A 14,594-nucleotide genomic window follows, 5' to 3' on the forward strand; every position below is an offset into this window, starting at 1 on the left:
GCGGGGGGTTTGTGAGCGAAGTGGGCAGGGGGTGAAGCCCCCTAGTTTAAATACAAGTAATAAGTCATATTCAGTGAATAACCTACTTCTCAATTTTCCAATAAACTCAGCTCAGCATGCTTACCGAAACAAACAATTTGTTGTGAACATTCAGTAATTTCTTACACTTGAGCCCCTATTTTAACAACATATAATTATGTCTAAATCTGTGGAAAAAACACAATGTTCAGTCCTGGGGGGTATTTTCCGTACGTCGCTTAAACCATCCGAGATCAGATGCCTCATCTTGGATGAGTTAATGCCAGTGAAACTCATCCAGATAAGTTGGTTTTTCAAACGCAGCGGTGTAGTAGATTAGTCGAGCTGGATCTAATCATACAAGATGAATGCGCGCGCCCGCGCTGAGTGAAAAGCCCATATATATTGAGTCTAGAAAACACGATCAGCAAGTCTTTGATAGGCTGTAACAAAATGACGAAAGAACGTAAGCATTTTTTTTTCACACATGCGGCGCAAGACCTTTCATTTGAAGGACATGAAGAATTTCAAGATTTAATATGCACAAGGGGTAACACTGCAAAAGCAGCCCAAACCAGAAAAGACGGCTGGCAAAAAGTGGCCGACAAATTAAATGTGTGTGCATTGTACTTACTGAAAGCAGCATTTCATTTCCTATGTGTCAAATTAATTATTATTTAATATGTCATAATTCCAGATCAAACGTGAGCACAAGGAGAACACGGGAACAGGTGAAAGTGAAGTACAAGAATATACTTCAAACTGGTAAATATTGGTATATAACTATTTAAAGAATTGATGACATAAAGAATCATATATAATGTAAAGAACATTAATTTTAAAGCTAATAAGAAGGCAGACAAGCAAAAAACAGGTGGAGGTCCACGCGGTCCAGACCTAACCCCTGCAGAAGAGTTGGCTCTCCAGCAAAATGCCCATCGCCCTGTTTCTGAGGGCATTCCACGAGGAAGCTCCTCCTCAGAACCAGTGGCAGGATGCAGTGGTCACTTCATTTCAGGTAAAGGATGGTCATTGCATATATTTGTTCTCAATGTGTGCCATAGGTATGTTCCATATAGCCCTCTTTTTTGTTGGGTCAGTTGCAGGGAATGTCATATCCCTAGAACCTGTGTCTGACCAACGAAATATTGATGAAGGTCAAACATTTGATGAAGACACTGTGTCTGATTATTCATCAGGAGGAGAGGTACATTTTCCAAATAATGTTTGATCAAACTCCACTGTGATCAGTCCCATGTGCCCCAATCACATTTGGAAATCCTGGTAGTGAGAATGTCAGGCTGCTTGTGAGATTCTTTATGGAACTGTGGGTGTTTTAGCCTGTGTATTACCTACCTGCAATGGCATGAAACGCCGCTTTTGTCTGCACACACAGGTGTCCAGGAAACACAACGAAAACCCGAAGGAAATGTTTCAGAGCCAAACAGACTTTACGAATTGCCTGGCAAACTGCACTTTTCGATAGATGTTCCGCATCGCCTACAGTATATAAAAAAGTGCCGCTTGCAAGAAACCTCAAAGCAATGCATACTATACTGTCTGTGTGGTTGTGAGAGCCCGATTTTGCCGAGTTTGACTTCGAATATACGGAGCTAATAATCTTTGAGGTACAATATTCCCCCTCGGCTAAAGCGGTATCTTTCATACAGAATTTCCTCCAGGAGCAATAAAGGATCATGCCGATCGCGCAATACCCTCTCTATATGAAATTCTCTTCATATAATTTGCGCACCAATATCAATTGGTCGCTCATTCATGAACGGCAAAGCCATGACTGGATGACTTCCACGCACCATCACTGATCACGTGTGTAAACTAAACCTTGTTTACGTAGAACAAACCTGCTCCGAGCAGGTTTGCGGATTAGGATGTGTTGCTATGACAACACTTCCAGCAAGAGTTTCGAAAAACCGACAGATCCAGGATCAGGCCAAATCGTCAACAATTACATCCGGCTAAACGACTAATCCACATACGAAAAATACCCCCCTGATGTTAAACATATTCTCGATGAATTGTTTTTATTAAGTAAACGATTTTTGTAGTCTGCCTTAAAATCGGTGTGCATTCACTGTTACAGTCACTGTTTTCAGGAAGAATTCAGTCATTACTGTCTGATTTTTCCCAATGTCTGCTTGCACATCCTCTTTAAGAAAGAACTCTGTCCATTTTCTGAGCTTACTTAAGGTGGTGCAAATCACAAGCTGTGTGGTGTGCTTTGACTGTTGGTCATTGTTTTATCATATATACTTAAACCTGCACCTCTAAAATTTTGAGTGATTATGCAATTGCATTTTAATACATTTGTTTTTCTTTGTGGGTGATAGAATAAAATGTTAAACTGTTGTAGAATGGTACGGGCCGGACACAGACAGGCAGACACGTTGCAAGCCATCACCACACGTTTATTTACACTATTATTATAATACAAGTCTCTATGTGCACCACACAACAAACCCCCATCAACTCCCAAAGTCCAGGCTTCCAGCAGCCACTTTCTTCTCCTCACAAACACAACACTCAGGGCCTCTCCTGCCGCCTCCTCTGACCTCGTCCGCCTCCTCACCCGACTCCAGCCTTGATTGTAGGGAGGCAGACCCTTTTATAGGCAGCTGATTGAGGGCTGCACCCGGCCACCTGCCACAGTACACCCCCGCTAGCTGAGACCTCCTGGGACCAGCGAACCATTCCGGGAGGACGGGAACCCCTCGGCAGCAAGCCGACACGCTGTAGCCTAGGGCCCGATCCTGTCAAAGCAAAAGAAAAACAAGGGCAGAGGCGTTGCCCTGACGCAGCCCCTCGGCTCGTCCTCAGCTGGGCCAACGCTCTCGGCCCCGATTGGCGCCCAGATGCTCCCTTTCTCGGCTTCCCAGCCCGAGCAGTCCGTGCTCCCCGCCACAGAATCACCAGTGGGATCACGCTCTGTTTCCACCTCTCCAGCTGCGGGATTCTCCTCTGCCTCTGCAGAGGACGGTCCTTTGCGGGACACGCGCACCCAGCAGCATGTCCTCGCTTATCGGAGGAACTGGCTTCCCCAAGCAGCTTCCTCCGTTTACTTTGTGACGCCACAGCGGTTCGGATCTGCCCATTGTAAGAGGGCAGACCCAGCCTCGCTGGCGTCCGGAGCTTAACGGGGTCGGTCTCCCTTACCTTTCCTGCTGTGCCTCTCCGTCCAGGAGCTCCTGCAGCGCACCGATCCTCTTCTGTCTGCAGCTCTCGATCCGACGCCACTACCATCCCTCCTGAGTCCAGCGTCTCCGCCCGGAGGGCACATCGCTCGGCCGACGGCGACAGCACAAGGCGCAGCTGTTTTTGCAGCTCCTGCAATATCACCGCCAAAGAGAGAGAAGCAGCCGGCGGTGGGCTTACCTTGCGAGTAGTTCCACTCACCGACTGCTCTCTGTGGGCGCTTCCCTGCGGCCTACTCGGGTTTCTGTGAAGCACGGGACGGACATTCCCTGCTCTCGCCTCCGACCACTCACTGGCGAGAGAACAGGACACGCTGTCCAATCCCGTGCCTGTAACGAGGAGGGACTTCCTGGCGGCCATCTCGCTCTCCTCTCTCACAGGAGAGCGTCTCTCCGGGCAGCTCTGCTGCTGCTGTGGCTTCCCCAGCTGCAGCAGCTCATTCCCAGCAGCGCCTCTTGTTGCTGCCGCGTCCGTGAGCTGCCCCTGAAATACAAAGTCCGACACTGGACCGCTAACGGTCCACGACACTGTATTCCCCTGCGGGGTTTGGTGCACGCCGCCCCTGCGGCCTTCCACAGACAATTTCTTGAATGCAGGTCCGCACCTTGTGCCAGGTGCAGCATCCTGCTGACTACACCACTGTAGAATGGTACGGCCCGGACACAGACAGGCAGACACGTTGCAAGCCATCACCACACGTTTATTTACACTATTATTATAATACAAGTCTCTATGTGCACCACACAACAAACCCCCATCGACTCCCAAAGTCCAGGCTTCCAGCAGCCACTTTCTTCTCCTCACAAACACAACACTCAGGGCCTCTCCTGCCGCCTCCTCACCCGACTCCAGCCTTGATTGTAGGGAGGCGGACCCTTTTATAGGCAGCTGATTGAGGGCCGCACCCGGCCACCTGCCACACTGTTTTTTATTAAATACGCAATGACTGACATACAACTAAAATGTCTTCCATTACAGAGTGTTACTTTGGTCTAGATTAATATATAAACATGATTAATAAATTTTATTTGCTTAAGAATTTCTTTGACTTTTTTTTTAATTTGCTACTACTCAACAATGTTAATATGCTTTGTCTGTAGACATTATACCTAAATTTTGCATATATGTAGATGTGGAGCATCCCCCATACAGGGTACAGCTTAAACATTACTGGTTGGCTCAATTACATTATTGATAGTCCCAAATAACACTCTCATTGTTTTTAGTTTAGTTTACACACAATGGTACGTTTTATACCGATACTTAATGACTTACTATTTAAGACCACAGGAAGTAAAATGGAAATTGTAGAATTTGTTTGACCATTGTTATGAAGGCTTAAAAAGCAGGGTGGTCAGCAGAAAATGTAGTTTAAGAGTTAATTGCATTAATTGATGGTCAATAAGATGGCTAAAACTATTATTAGTGTACTATTTGGTGTAAAACAAGAGCTAATAGACAATGTACTTAAAGGAAAAAACATGATGTAAGCAGATGTTCATTTGTGATTGGTTAAATTTGGACAAAGAGAAGGTTGTAAGGTTATAAAATAGCTTAGCCCTGTCACTCATTGAAACCTTTCCTTTGGAGAGAAGGGAGATATTACCTGCTGTCCATGTCAAGGACGATACATCTGAAGATGGGCATATGATTGTCAACTGAAACATTGTAAGGCAATTCTACTTCATATGGGCTTCTTTGGTTGTTTCTTTATAGGAGTAAATTCATTTAAAAGTAAGTTAAATATATCCTCTCCTTCTCTCCTTCATACCATATTTTTCTTTTCTTAATGTCTCTGTCCTAGTTACTGGGAGGCATAAATTGTCTCAAGTATGACTACAGTTCTAAAACAACATATTCCCTGTTGGATACAATTGCATACAGAGGACCGCATTCTTTTTTTTTTTAAAACTTTAACGTGTATTTATATTTTTAAAAAGCAAATAAAAGATGAAGGAGTCAAATGAGGTGAATTACTGTAATTCCTGCATACTATAACTTTTCCCCATAGTGATGGTGGGTTTAATTGTTTAAAAAACTAACAAACAAAATAACAGCTCATTTGAATGCAACAGTATTAAAGTACTTCTTCAGCAAATGGAACATGAAAAAATGCAGACTGCATTACTGTCTGTATATGGCTTGTGGTATAAGTACATTTCCGTAAGTTACAATTTTTACTTATGTCTTTTCAGAATAATTTGAAGAGTATGTAAATCACATATTATACTGTATAACATGAGGTATGTCTGTACTGTATTTATATTATGGCAGGACCTCCAGAAAATCTTTTCATGTTTACCCTTTCACTCCCTGGTGATTTCGGCACATTCCTGGCCTGTCTAAAATTCCTGTACGCTTTCAGCATGTAATAAGTCTACAGTCAGATATAGGAAAAGCTTTATCTGAGGATGTCTGTTTCCAAAATATACAAATATGAAAATTCCCAATAAGATTACTTCTGCATAACTAAAAGCTAATTCAGATTGAACTGAATCAGAATGGGAACTAAAAGTGTGAACGAATAACTGTAGATTACTTCATGTCAAAGTCTAATATCAAGAGCTCAGAAGATTTCATACTACTTAAAGGTTTTGGAAATAGTTCCTCAATAATAATCACTCCAAGCCCATCTCATCAGATTGTGATGCATGCTTCATGAAAAACAAAAACTTAAAACCATCATGTTGTTAATTTCTGTCATGTTCATTATCATTCATATGTGAGAAGTATGCTGTTATCAAGATGTGGCAGTATTTAAGGTGGGCGGTGTGGTATTCAATTCTTCTAAGTTTATAGATAATTTCTGAAAGAAAACTGTGATGTGTGATTTAATTAGAAGAAGGATATCCAGTTAGGTTCTTGATTTTTGTCCTTTGCATTTTCACTTTGTTTTTGGCTAAATACAGTATTTTTTAGTTCAGATGATTGGCTCCATTTTTGATTTTCTGTTATTATAATCTTTGCTTGTTCCCTGACTTAATTTTAATGAACAAGAAGAAACTACTTTGTCTGATTTTCAAAGCTTTTCTCAGTCCTTTTCTTTCCCAGTATACCAGCTTTCCCATGAAAACAGTATTTAAAACCCTACTAGAAGATCAGATTTTAATATCAAATTATAGTCCTTTATCATAAATTCTTCCAAAAAAAATCAGAATTCACCCAGAAGGCAGCCACGTTCAACTAATTTCAACTACCTGAACTAGAGCAGACATGAGAGTACTGTAATTCATATTAAGGCAAGAAGCTGTATCTTTAACACCATATAACCACTTTTTTACATTTCGCCGATAGAAATGCCGATGACAGATCCATCACATTTGTTTTATTTTATATATATATATTTATATATATATACGAGGTGAGACACAAAAATAACCGGATTGGTAAAAAAAATAATATTTATTGATGAATTACAGCATTCTAAACATTGTCACCTTCTATATACTCCCCCTCCCGATCTCTACACCGCTCCATACGTATCTTCCATTGATTGAAACAGTGCTGGAAGTCTTCTTGCTTGAGGCTGATCACTTTTGATTTTCGGGAACAAGTAAAAATCAAGGGAGCTAAATCGGGCGAATAGGGGGGATGATTGAGGACAGGAATGTTTTTGTCAGTCAAAAACTGCTTTTCGGAAAAAGCATTGTGCGTGGGACCTTTGTCTTCCATAAATCAGGTCTCTTCTTCCTCACTGTCTCTCAAAAGGGTTTTTAGGACCTCCAAATAGTAAGCCTGGTTGGCAGTTTGCCCTTCAGGAACCAACTATTGGTGGACGATACCATGAATGTCAAAAAAGACAATCAACATTACCTTGAATTTGGACTTTGTTATTTTTGCCTTTTCATTTTTGGTGATGTCTGTGTTTTCCAGTGCATGGACTGTCTTTTGGTTTCTGGGCCGTATTGGAAAATCCATGTCTCATCACATGGGATAACATTTTCCAAAAAATCGGGCTTCTCTTCAATCGTGTTCAAAATGTCAGCACAGATGTTTTTCTGGCAATCTTTTTGTTCGGGTGAAAGAATTTTCTGTACTATTTTTGCACAAACTTTTGTCATGTGAAGTTCTTTGTGCAAAATGTGTCCTACAGACTCTCTGTCAATATCAGCCAACTCTGAAATAGCTCGAACACCTAGGCGACGATCATTTCGAACCGTTTTGATATTTTCATCCATCTGAGACGAATGCAGGCAACCTGGGTGTTGAATGTCTTCCACATTTTCTTGTCCTTCCTTGAAACATTTGTGCCACTCAAAAACTTGTGTGTAAGACAAACTGTTATCACTGTGCACTGTTTTTATCTTTTCATAAGTTTCTGTGGCTGTTTTGTTCAATTTTACGAGAAATTTGATGTTGATTCACTGTTTGATTTTTTCACCTGACATTATAGTGGCAACTCATGTAGCGACTGTTGTGCAGATACTGACTGGGCTATTCACAGGATATACCTAGCTGGTTGGTGGTTTGACAAGGCGTGTAGGAGGGGATATAGTTCTATGATTCATGTCCAACTGACCCCCAGACAGTTTTCCAGGAAAGCCCCAAGCCCAGTCTGGTTATTTTTATGTCTCATCTCGTATATACAGGGTGAGCCAAACATTTATTCTACAAAAACGCAACAAGATAAAATAAATTTCATACCAACACAAGAAAGGGTATACAAAATAGATTTTTTTCACTGTGTTTTAAAAATGATGTCTTCAAGGTGGTGGCCATCATTAGCGATACAGTCTTTGAAACGATTTCTGAATGCTCACATGACTCTTTCTGCCATTTCAAGGGGAATAGCGGCAATTTCGTGGCGAATAGCGTCCTTCGGAGCTTTAAGGTTTTGAAGTCGTTGTGTGTATACCTTCAACTTGAGATAGCCCAACAAGAAGAAATAACATGGAGTGAGATCAAGTGAACCTAAAGGCCACCTGACATCACCGCACAGGGAGATCAGCTTCCCTGGAATCATCTCCCACAAAACTTGCATGGATGTATGTGCTGTATGAGCTGCTGTTCCATCTGGTTGAAACCAGGCATCCACCACATCCATTTCTTCCAGTTGGGGCCACAAAATGTTCATTAGCATTTCAATGTAACGTTCTGAAGTGACGGTGACCGTTGCCCCCCTCCTCAAAAAAGTAAGGGGCTACAATGCCAAATTCTGCAATGTCACCCCAAACTGTAACACACTCACAGTGCACGGGTCTCTGATGAAGTTCACGAGGGTTGGTTTCAGCCCAATAGCGAAAGTTTTGCTTATTTATGCAATCATTCAAATGGAATCATTCGATAGTGAAAGCACAGTGTGCACCGGACCAAGGGACTGAACACTACAAGGGATCACCTATCAAAGGATCAAAAACACTAATGGTACTGCTATGCATACACTTATATACAATTTTTGTGGAAAATGTATGTGCCACATATGGTGTTGAACATGATGGCAAACAGGTTGAGACATTCCTGTAAATCATCTTGCACATACGAAGGGGTGTACAGCTCCCCAAACCCGGACACAGTAGACAAAGAGCCCAGTCTTGTCACACAGCACACGTTTATTTTAAGTGAGGAAGCGCTTTTCCTTTGCTCCCCACTACACAGCACAGTACAAGCACCAAATAGCACAGATAACCACAGTCCTCTCTTCTTCCCTTTCTTTTCTTTCTCTTTATTCATCTCCTCAGCAAGCTTTGTCCTCTTCCTCGCGACTCTGGCTCCTGGAGTAGTGGCGGCCAGCTACTTTTATAGGGAACCCGGGTGTGGTGGAAGCCCAACGTGGTAAGGCTGTGCAGGATCTGCAGCACCACCTGGCGGCACCCATGGAACCCAACAGAGTTGTAGCAGTCTCTAACTCCCAGCACACCATGCAGGAATCCGTGGTGCTGTAGTAACCCAGGGGGGCTGCCCTCCATTCTCCTGGGGGAGATAAAGCCTTGAAGACACTCTCTCCCCCAGCTCATCCACTATACAGGCGTCCCAGCCGGGCAAGGGCTCTGGCAATCCGCCACACTATATACTATATATACAATGTATATAGATCAGTTCAGAATAAGATAAATAGATACAGTATGTAGATAGACTAAGGGGCTCCGCCCCCTGCTCGCTTTGCTCGCCCACCCCTGGGTTTGGTTTACCGGATAAACAATTTAAAGAGATTGTTATTTTCATGGGAATTGTTACATATGCATTATTTTCACTTTTACTTTAAAGTTTTTGTAAAAATACTTGTCCTTTATTTCCTGCCGGGGGCGTGGTTAAATCTCTTTCTCGCGGGACGTATAACGCTGCTTGCGTTGTGAAGGGTGGGTTTGAACGCACGCTAAGAAGATGTGGTCAGATCAGCTGCTGTTTTGCTGCTGCTGCTGGCAAGCTGCGTGTTCTGTTTGTGGCACTGTGTGTCGATCATTTAAAAGCCTGTACAGCAGCTGTCCTTTTGCCACTTCGCGTCTATGCCGCTCGTGTTGTGAAGGGGGGAGGGGCGCTGAACGCACTTTAAGGAGATGCGCTCGGATCATCTGCAGGCTTGCTGCAGCTGCTTCTAGCGAGCTGCGTATTCTGCTTGTTGCTTGTCATTGTTTTAAGAGCTGGGAGCACATGAAGTGTGTCTGCCAAAAGCATTCCAACAACTGTTAGGTTAGATGTCTGTAAACTTGTTCTAAATTGTAAGTGGGGAGTGATGTGCTAAAGTCACCGTCTCACGGATTTTGCTTCCTAAGGTTGTAATGTTTAGTCCTGTGTGACGTCAAAGTGTCTCTCCGAGATGATCAGGTCTTGTTTGCTTCACTCAACCTCCCCTGGAGGCGCGTTACGCTCCTGCCACTTCACGTCTCTCCCTCTCGCGTTGTGAAGGGGGGCAGCTGAATGCACACTAAAGACATGCTGACGGATCAGCTGCGGGCTTTGTTCTCCTGCTGCTGAGGTGCGTGTTCTGCTTGTCACGCTGTGTGTTGATCATTTAAAAGCATGCATAGCAGCTGTCCTTCTGTCTCACTCTTTGTCTCGCGGGACATTAAAGTGTCTCTCGTGGGGCGTCAAATTGTCTTCCGAGAAGATCACGTCAGGTCTCCCTGGTGTCCTTTCCAAGATTTTTTTTTATAATATAGAAAGATATAGATATAAACTTCAAAAGTTTTAGAACACCTCAGTTTTTCCACTTTTTATGGAAATACAAGAAGTTTAATGTCTTAATGTTTCATGAAATCAAGGCATAGAACAAATAAACACTGGTGTTCTAAAACTGTTGCATTTTTGTATTGCATATACAGTATATGGTATAGTGACCACAAGGGAGCACCACTGAGCCCCAAACTACAGGCACATGAATACCAACACAATACTAGGTTCAAATAAATAATATTTATTGATCCAAAGCACCCTTTCAATAAGCACCAGTACAAAAATCAATAAGCAATTCACAATTCTGACAATTTCTTACTCCTTTCATCCACCATGAGTGTCGCCTGCTGCCTCCTGACTCTGACTTCCTATTGTGAGGCAGCGGGCTTCTTTTCAAGCAAAACCAAGGACTGCATCTGATGTCATTGCATTGCTGATTAGGAGCACTTCCAGGTCAGGTGGAAACCAATATCGCCCAACAGTGCCCTCTGGCTGTACCCAAGGGCCCCGACAGGGTTGCACTTCCACACTCCAATTCCTGTGCAGCCCTGCTGGTGTCCTGATTGGGATCAGCCTCAAGGACACTGAGAACTTCCATTCCAATCCACACTGAGCCAGCCTATCCATTATAGACCGATCACAACCAGGTTGAAGATTATAGGGCATTCCAGCCAGGTTGTGTCTCCATTCCATTGGTCCTTCCATTATCCAGTCTGGGCAATAGATTATCCTCCATCCAGGCGGAGATGCCTGTCCTTCCTCTTGGGCATTAACTATATATATATATATATATATATATATATATATATATATATATATATATACAGTATATATGTGCAGGGCCGGATTTTCCTATAGGCTATAGGCTTCAGCCTAGGGCCTCAAGATCAAGAGGGGCCTACATTCAAATTGTTAGCAAAATTTTATTATCTCTCATGTAATTTACAAACTTAAAAATGGAAGGTGAATGGGCCTCATAAGTGGAATAGCCTAGGGCCTCTTTTCATATAAATCCGGCCCTGTATATGTGTGTGTGTGTGCGTGTGCGTGTGTGTTTGTAATATCTATGTAATTACTGCATAAATATGTACGGTTCTGTTACTGTTGGTACATGTATGAAAGCAGGTGAAGGTTATATTCAGTGACAAACACTACATAATAATTAATTAAACTAAATTGATTTTCAGGTTGAGTGTTTATTTAAATGCTTTCTTGAGGAAAAAAATGTGATTAACATTGAGTAGAAAAGTGTCTGTGTGGCTTATCTAAGTGGCCACATCTTGTTCTAGAATGTTTACTAATTATATTTCTCCCTTTAGCACTATTTGCTTTTGGAAAAGTAGAAAAAAGCATTATCAAACGAGACGCTCAGTCAAAGGAAGGTGTCTCACTGGTTTGAGTGGGTGTTATTCAGGAATCAACTACAATTATTTTAATATTATCAATACGGCAGCAATCTAAAATTGAATATGATATTTTGCCACTTCATTCAATAAAAGCCTTAAAAATTATTTTAATATTATCAATACGGCAGCAATCTAAAATTGAATATGATATTTTGACACTTCATTCAATAAAAGCCTTAAAATACGTGCCCGCATTTCCATTACTCCCTTAATGCAGCGGCTCTAACTCCCGTAAACTTTCTGAACAACGGCGCCCTGCGCCCGCTCCTGGTAAGACGTCTACTCCCGCGGTTCCCATAGCGACGTTTGTACACAGAACTGGAAAGCACGTGACAAAAGGCCGGAAGAGCAAAAGCCTCATACAAGTAAGTTTTATTTTCTTTCCAGTCAGCTCTCTACTTCCATTACTGAGGAGAATAACTGAGTAGTAAAATCGGCAGCCGTTTATTAGTGTTTCATACCTTAACTACATGTCTCGGACGACAGCGAAGAAAATTTTCCATTTTGATAACATAAAATGGACATTTCCTTATGCGGTAATATATTTCACGATATACTGCACAGTGCAAGTTTCCGCATTATTTCATGTGAGCAGACTATTACTTGATAATTATTTTTCAGATTTTTTTTTTATGTCTTTAACTTCAAAAATATTACCTTTTGTACACTCGGATTTGACGTATTATTTAAAGAAGTTGTTTAATACTAGTAAAGATTTTTCTATTTACATATACATGAACGTGTATTTCCGTCTGGACCGTATTATTCTTCTGCATCAATGATAGCGTTAGAAATAAGTCAACTGTCCACTCGAAATCCACATATTTCAATTCCACGATTGTTCGAGGGCTGGAGCCAGAATAGAGGTGCATGGAGCCGAATCAGAGGCAGCATCGGCAGGACAGCAGTCCATCGCAGTGCACACTCTTCACCGTTCCAGTGTGATCAAAATCTAAACCATAAAATAAGGAGAAACGTCCATGTAGCAAACGTGGATGTAGAGGGATTCGATCGTGAACTCGTAAAGCTGTGACGTGGCAGTGTCTGCAATTAAATTATAATTTTAATTATTGATAGCAGTACAGTGTGCAACCTCTGATTGCTTGAGAAGAAGAAAAATGAAATACTGACTATTGTAATATAATTGTTACTATTAACTACTTAATAATAATAATAATAATAATAATACCTTCATAGTCAGAATAAGGCTGACACATACCTGCACTGGAACAGTTGCAAAGATTTTAACATCAGCACAAAAGAAAAATGGTATGAGCATGAGCGCCAAACAGTAACAGAAAAAGATAACATCACAATCCTATGGGACATGCCAATACAGACAGATTGTGAGATAAGGGCCAACAGACCAGACATTGCCATTAAGAGCAAAAAAGAAAAAAGTTGCCTGTTCATCGATATATTCATCCTGACTGAAACAAACACCTCAGTAAAAATAATCAAAAAACTGTCAAAATATAAAGACCTTGAAATTGAACGCTTGTGGGGAAGGATAGCCATAACAATACCAGTAGTGATAGGAGCCATCAGACTTCTAAAGAAAGAAATAGAGAAATATATCTAACCCTGGTAACATCAAAATATGAGAATTACAGAAGATCACACCACTTGGAACATGTCATGTCCTAAGAAGGGCACTATCCATTAAATAGATGTCTACGTCATTCTAACCCAAGGCCCAAGGAATGGACCTGGTTATTATGTTGTATTATGGCATGAACTCAAATGGACTAATAATAATAATAATAATAATAATATAAAGGAAAGTAGTGTAAGGGTATTTTAACAATTTGCTCTGTGCGTACTAATGAAATGTTGATCCTGAAGAGCAGTACAGAGATATGTAAAGAAAGGGAGTAATCTTTTTTTTTTTTTAACGAAGCTCGTTTATTTTCTATTGTAACTAATGAAGAAATAATTAGAGGAATAACTACAAACATTAACAAAAATAATGAAATAATTTAAAATGCGAAGTGTCATGATGAACGATTAAAGAAACATTGCAGGAGTGTCAGAGTGTGAGACCAGAAGCACCTACTGTGAGAGATCAAAGGCACTCTTGGAGGGGTTGTTTGTAAAGATGGATAAACAGTGTAGCTATGTTTGACTACAGTGTCAATAGCCGGTGAAAATCATTTTGATGAAACACCTTATGAATGCTCCCCTGTGTGATAAATACAGTACTTAGAGCTGGCTTTGAAAAAATGTTATGGTAGAATTTAGAATACAAATATGATCCCAAATTAAGAAAAAACATTGAACTTTATCAAACCCTCAAGAATTTATTATACGTAGAGACCAAACCATCCATCCATCCATCCATTTTCCAACCCGCTGAATCCGAACACAGGGTCACGGGGGTCTGCTGGAGCCAATCCCAGCCAACACAGGGCACAAGGCAGGGAACCAATCCTGGGCAGGGTGCCAACCTACCGCAGGAAACACACAAACACACCCACACACCAAGCACACACTAGGGCCAATTTAGAATTGCCAATCCACCTAACCGGCATGTCTTTGGACTGTGGGAGGAAACCGGAGCGCCCGGAGGAAACCCACGCAGACACGGGGAGAACATGCAAACTCCACGCAGGGCGGACCCGGGAAGTGAACCCGGGTCCCCAGATCTCCCAACTGCGAGGCAGCAGCGCTACCCACTGCGCCACCGTGCCGCCCGAGACCAAACCAGAAGATGATAAAATCTATTTTTACTTTTTTTAAACATTCTCACATCTAGTCTCACTGACCCAATTTTGGGATAGCAATTTACGTAAACCTCGACAAAATGCAGCGGGCTAAGGTCAGTTCCTTGCTTGCTTCTGATGATGCTGG

At 41.9% G+C, this 14,594-nt stretch overlaps 1 protein-coding gene across 1 annotated transcript in view; it reads left to right on the top strand.

Annotated features, from left to right (window-relative positions):
* The first annotated feature begins 12,062 nt into the window (after positions 1 to 12,062).
* LOC114658550 (protein LKAAEAR1-like) overlaps positions 12,063 to 14,594 on the top strand; it is a 31,571-nt gene continuing 29,039 nt past the window's right edge. Inside the window, exon 1 of the mRNA XM_028810598.2 lies at positions 12,063 to 12,109. The gene's annotated coding sequence lies outside the window, so the exon portion shown is untranslated. The remainder of the gene's footprint in view (positions 12,110 to 14,594) is intronic.

The sequence above is a fragment of the Erpetoichthys calabaricus genome, chromosome 10 (genome assembly GCF_900747795.2).
Source record: "Erpetoichthys calabaricus chromosome 10, fErpCal1.3, whole genome shotgun sequence".
Taxonomy (NCBI): domain Eukaryota; kingdom Metazoa; phylum Chordata; class Cladistia; order Polypteriformes; family Polypteridae; genus Erpetoichthys; species Erpetoichthys calabaricus.